The 6,361-nt window shown below is 41.1% G+C and overlaps 2 pseudogenes; one reads left to right on the forward strand and one right to left on the reverse strand.

Moving 5' to 3' along the window:
* Positions 1 to 2,288: 2,288 nt before the first annotated feature.
* LOC103237227 (double homeobox protein A-like) lies at positions 2,289 to 2,951 on the reverse strand (annotated as a pseudogene).
* A 1,831-nt stretch (positions 2,952 to 4,782) lies between these two features.
* Positions 4,783 to 5,578, forward strand: LOC103237228 (nascent polypeptide-associated complex subunit alpha-like; annotated as a pseudogene).
* Positions 5,579 to 6,361: the final 783 nt, after the last annotated feature.

The raw sequence follows: 6,361 nt of genomic DNA on the forward strand, positions 1-6,361 counted from the left end.
GTGGCAGAGCAAGACTCTGCCTCAAAACAAACAAACAAACAAACAAACCAAAAAAAACCCCAAAAACTCTCCTTTTAAAAGTTATAGAAGAAACTGAAATTATTTTAATTAAGAATGGTCAGACCTATGACACTATTTTGTTCTATTTCTTTCCTTTGATCAGGTCTGGGATGATCATTTTTCAAATCTTCCAATCATCATTATCTTAGTCACTTTTCCTGTGTGTTCATCGGCACAGGCACCCCCGCAGCGGTTGCTTTGTTAATGGCTCTGGGCCACACCTTCTCTTTCCTTTGCTCTGTGGTGGTCTACGTCTTGATTCTATGTGAATGGCTCCTTTCAGAAAGTCCCACCATGATCAAACCAACTAGACGTGGTTCCTCTGTTTTCCAACCCACCTCCCACCCAAGTTAGGCCAATGCTTGATCAGAAAGGCACTATTTACTCACCTTAGAATTTCAACAATTTCCTTATCAGAGCACTCATCTCATCAAAGGAGAGGCCAGAAAGAGTATTTTATAATCTGTGGAAGTAAAAGTTCTTCTCTCTCCTTCATCCTCTAAGAGATAAATGGAGATTATGCAAGTGATTTTCCTTTATAATTTGCTTTTTGTTTAAAATTTCCCCCATGTTTACAAAATAATTCCTATCTATGCCTAGAGAATTATTGGAATGAGAGTTACTGAATGCTAATAATAGTTTCTTAGGGAGGAGGCATGTAGGGTGATTTTTATTTTAGATACTGGTTCCTGCTCTTTAGTTTTCTGTATTGATTGACTTAAAATTGAACATGTAAAGTTTCGTTAAAAAATAAGGCCATTTAAAACATGTTTTTTTTTGGTTTGTTTTAGAAATGGGAGTCTCTTTATGTTGCCCAGGCTGGACTCGAACTGCTGGGCTCAAATGATCCTCCCCGCTCAGCCTCCAGAGTAGCTGGGACTATGGGTGCACATGACCATGCCTGGCTTAAAAGAAAGTCATTTTAAGAAGGAATTTTTAAAAGCACACACACAGCAACAATGCCATACTTTTTCAAATGATTTTGTGTGTGTGTTAGTTTCTGAACACCTCACTCAGCAGACCAGTTAACCTTACAGGCCGGATTAACACATTTCTTCCCAAGCTCTGTTCAAGGCATGTTTTGAGATGAAAAGAAAGTTTCTATGAATATGGAGGAAATGTTCTCCTTCATTTCAGAAGGCATAGTTGAATTATATTATCAGGTCACGAAGCCTTTGTAAAATACACCTAAGGGACTTTTTTTTTTTTTTTTTTTTTTTGGTCAGACTTCTCTAAAGACAACCAAAATGGTCAGTTGGGAAAACTGTTCAGAAGTTACAGCATGTGGGCTCTTCCCAGCATCTTTAAAAAGAAAGAAACTAGTCAGGTGTGGTGGTGCCTGCCTGTATTCTCAGCTACTCGAGAGGCTGAGGCAGGAGGACCATTTGAGCTCAGGAGTTCGAGGCTGCAGCGAGGTATGATCGCTACACTGCACTCCGGCCCGGGGGACACAGCAAGAGCACATCTTTAAAATGTTAATAACAAATAATAAAGTAATTGAAAAGAAAGTGAGTCTTGCTATAAATAAATGCCAGTTCTCCCTTGTTGAGCATCATCAGCTACGCTTTGGATATGCATTCTTGGAGTTGATTTCAACTTTCTTTTTTCTTGTTTTGAGGAGCATGCTTAGATTTAAACTTTTAATTGAAGTGTAATATGCATGGAAAAATGCGGATCTCATAAATACACAACTCAATTAATTTTTAAACTCAACATTCTTCTGTAACCATCACTCAGATCAAGAAACAGAATTTTATACACCTACTGTGTACCTACAAAGATTTAAAAAATAAAAAAGGGGAAAGAAAGAATCAGTATACAATATATCAGCACCCCAGAAGTGCCCGTCATATCTTCTTACAATCGCTAACCTCCTACCCTCCACCCCAAGGGTAACCACAATCTTTTTATTATTATTATTATTATTACTAAGTTTATTTTCATTGTCTCAGGTCTGCTGAACTCTGGATCCAGGGTTTGTCAATAGGGTAGTGTGGTGCCTCCTGTACCTATCTCTGCCTCCTACAGTTATTTTTATTTATTTTTGATAGTAGAGACACGGTCTTGCTATGTTGCCCAGGCTGGTTTCAAACTCCTGGGCTCAACAATCTTCCTGCCTCGGCCTCCCAGAGTGCTGGGATTGCAAGTGTGAGTCACCGCACCCGGCCAAGTCCTTTATCATCTCCCAAGAAGACTATGAGAGAGATTTGGGGCCCAAGTTGATAATATCAAATACACTGAACTTGACTGTGTTCACCATGTCTGGCTCTAGAGAAATGAGAGCTGCTAGTGAGGGTGGTGCCATTCTGTGTATCTTCTGTACCTTGAAGTCTCTCAGAAATCTTGCCCCTGGTCTTCTTGTTCTAAGGACACAACAGGTTCCCTTTTTCTCTGGAGATGAAATCTAGATCTTCGATTTTGGAACCAAATTTGGACTCTTGACTCTGGAACACTAATTTCTTTAGCAAGTTGTTTCCTGGAATCAGTCCTAGGGTATGGGTTTTTCAAAAATGCCTTGATGAGAGGGAATAATTGAGAGGCACTGTAGGTGGTACAACACCGTCGAGCTTCTCTGCTTTGAAACTCTGCACCAGGTCGATCTTGTCCGTGGCTCTGGCTTGATTCTAAAGTCTCTGGTTCTGGTCTTTTCTAGAATCCACGCCTAGCTCTTCAATTCTGAAATCAAATCTGGATTTTTGACTCTTCTGTACTGATTTATAAACCAAGTTTTTGTTTGGTAGAATAACCTGAGCAAAGTTTTTGATTGAAGGTATTGATGAGGATTTTCAATTGATCTGTGAGTTTGCTGCATCTGTACCTATAATTTGTTGCTACCATCTTGTATGAAGAGGTGTCTTTGGTCATGCTGGAAGAGAGTCCTGGAAGCTGAACTACTGTCTGGGAGACCCATAATCTCAGCTTCTTCATTCTGCCAGTTTTGTACTTTATGTAAGTGCAGTATTGACTCTTTCCTGTTTAGCTTTTCATTCAAACTCATGCTTGTGAAATTCATCTAATTTTGCGTGTAATTATAGATAATTCATTTTCTTTTTGTATGATATTCTACTGTGCAAATATATTACAATTCATTCTACTATAGATGGTCATTTGGGCAATTTCAGTTTTGAGCTATTATAATCAGTTATTATAATTATAATCAGCTATTATAGTATACTATGCACATCTAGTACATGACTTTTGGTAAACATTGTAAACATTTCTGTTAGGTATGTGCATAGGAGCAAAACAGGGTATGCAAATGTTTAGTTTGCTAGACACTAAATAGTTTTCTGAAGTGGTTGTACCAATTTACCACCAGCCATACATGAGTCCCAGTGGAATATAAATGTAGAATTTCAATTTTTATAAGAGTTGTGCTGAATGGTAACTCTGGAGCTACCCTGAGCCCCAAAGATGATGAGGCAGAGGAGTTTTTCCAAAAAGTTTGAATCACCATTACTTCTTCACGTTCATTTTCAGGTCAAAACACCCCTGTATGTCAGGTATGGTGGTGCAGGCCTGTAGTCCCAGCTACTCAGGAGGCTGAGGCAGGAGAATTGCTTGAGCCCAGGAGTTCGAGGCTGCAGTGAACTATGATCACACCACCAGACTCCAGCCTGGGTGACAAAGTGATACCCCTGTCTCTAAAAAAAACAGTGAAATAAATAATAATAATGATAATCATAATAAATCCTTGTAAAATAGACAGAGGTATGCCTTATGCCATTTTCTCCTGAAGCTGAGGAAATAAGGCAAAAGAGATCAAATGTTTTTTCTAAGAGCCCTACTAATCCTGTATTTCCCACTCTAGCTCCAGAGCTTTGATTTTAGGTGCATGTGCCTACCTGTGAATTTGTTACAGAAAAGGCATGCTCAGGCTGAGGCTGGCATTTCTATAACATTGCTAGTTTCAAACCACAAGTCTGAATGCCATGAACCCTCATAGAATGTGAGGGTTTATTCCGCTGACAATTAGCCAGGTAGAAAGGGCATATTCATAAACTCTCTTGCCTGAACTTGGAGCTTTTTTGACAGTTTTTTGTTTGTTTGTTTTTGAGACAGAGTCTCACTCTGTAGCCCAGGCTGGAGTGCAGTGGCATGATCTCAGCTCACTGCAACCTGGCTTCCCAGGTTCAAGTGATTCCCCTGCCTCAGCCTTCCAAGTAGCTGGGATTACAGGCATGCACCACCACGGCTGGCTAATTTTTTTGTATATTTAGTAGAGTCGAGGTTTCACCATGTTTGTTGGCCAGGCTGGTCTCGAACTCCTGATGTCAAGTGATCTGCCCACCTCGGCCTCCCAAGGTGCTGGGATTACAGGTGCTGACAGTTTTAAATGGAAAAAGGAGCCTATCCAGGTTTCCTACCCTGGTTTCTTATCAGACTCAGCTGGGCAGCTTTTTAAGCTACAGGTTTCCCCATCCCCACTCAAGGACAATTGAATTGAGGTCCTCGGAATTGGGACTTGGGAATCTGTATTTTATGAAGTTCTCAAGGTTCTGATTTAATTGGAGGCCAGTAGCAAACCTTTGACTGGAATCACTGTTACTCTCATTTTAAAAAAAATAACCATCCAATACACTTTACCAAAATCCTGAGAACAAGAAGAGAAAGTGAATTTAAAATCAGACTTTCCCCCCTTCTTTAAAATACTCTATCGAAAGACAGTATTTCGGCCGCCAGGCTTCCTTCTGCAACAGGCGTGGGACTCGCTCTTGCTCGCTCTCTTTCTGCCGCCATCTTGATTCCCTGTTCCCTCCACAAAATGCCCGGCGAAGCCACAGAAACCGTCCCTGGTATAGAGCAGGAGTTGCTGCAGCCCCAGGCTGAGACAGGGTCTGGAACAGAATCTGACAGTGATGAGTCAGTACCAGAGCTTGAAGAACAGGATTCCACCCAGGTAACCACACAACAAGCCCAGCTGGCGGTAGCAGCTGAAATTGATGAAGAACCAGTCAGTAAAGCAAAACAGAGGCAGAGTGAAAAGAAGGTACGGGAGGCTATGTTCAAACTGCATCTTCGACAGGTGACAGGAGTTACCAGAGTCACTATCCGGAAATCTAAGAATATCTTCTTTGACATCACAAAACCAGATGTCTACAAGAACCCTGCTTCGGATACCTGCATAGTTTTTGGGGAAGCCAAGATCAAAGATTTATCTCAGCAAGCACAACTAGCAGCTGCTGAGAAATTCAAAGTTCAAGGTGAAGCTATCTCAAACATTCAGGAAAACACACAGACTCCAACTGTACAAGAGGAGAGGAAGAGGTCGATGAAACAGGCGTGGAAATTAAGGACATAGAATTGGTCATGTCACAAGCAAATGTGTCTAGAGCAAAGGCAGTCCGAGTCCAAGCCCTGAAGAACAGTAATGATATTGTAAATGCTGTTATGGAATTAACAATATAACCATCTGAAAGCAACATTTTTCGGTGTCTCAAAGGAGTAACTGCAGCTTGGTTTGAAATTTGTACTGTTTCTATCATAAATAAAGCTGTGGCTTCTTGTTGGATGAAAAAAAAGAAAAAGACAGTATTTTGCCAAATTAAACAGAAAAGGGAGTTCAGTGGAAGATGGCTCTGATTTCAGGGTAATAATAATGGTAGGTAACAATTAAGTGGCATTTTAAAAATTGCTGAATGCTTGCTGGGCACAGTGGCTCATGCCTGAATCTCAGCACTTTGGGAAGCCGAGGCAGGCAGATCACCTGAGGTCATGAGTTTGAGACCAGCCTGGCCTACATGGTGAAACCCTGTCTCTACTAAAAATACAAAAATTAGCTGGGTGTGGTGCTGTGCACCTACAACCCTGCTACTCAGGAGGCTGAGGCAGGAGAATCACTTGAACCTGGGAGGCGGAGGTTGCAGTAAGCTGAGATTGCACCCCTGCACTCCAGCCTGGGTGACAAAGTGAGACTCTGTCTCAAAAAAAAAAAAAAAAAAGTTGCTGAATGCTTTCACATATGTAATTTCACTTAATCACTCAGGATCTCTTTAAGGTAGACATAATAATTCTCAATCTACAGAAGATGATATTGAGGCTTGGAGGTTAAATGCCTCATCTGAGGACATATATGCATGAAATGGCATAACTAGGACACAAACACAAGTTTCCTGATTCCAAATTTTACCTACTTCTCACTGTCGTGCAGTGCTCTGGGAGTCAGGAAGCTCCCTCAAGGTCAATAGGAATTGAGTGTTTTGACAACTGTGAATGAGCGCCGTGAGTCTAACTGGACTCCATTCCATTCTCCTCCCCTCCCTCTCTTTGCCCTTCTCCCTTCCTTCAATATCCTTTTAGT

Source organism: Chlorocebus sabaeus, chromosome 8 (genome assembly GCF_047675955.1).
Source record: "Chlorocebus sabaeus isolate Y175 chromosome 8, mChlSab1.0.hap1, whole genome shotgun sequence".
Classification (NCBI taxonomy): Eukaryota; Metazoa; Chordata; class Mammalia; order Primates; family Cercopithecidae; genus Chlorocebus; species Chlorocebus sabaeus.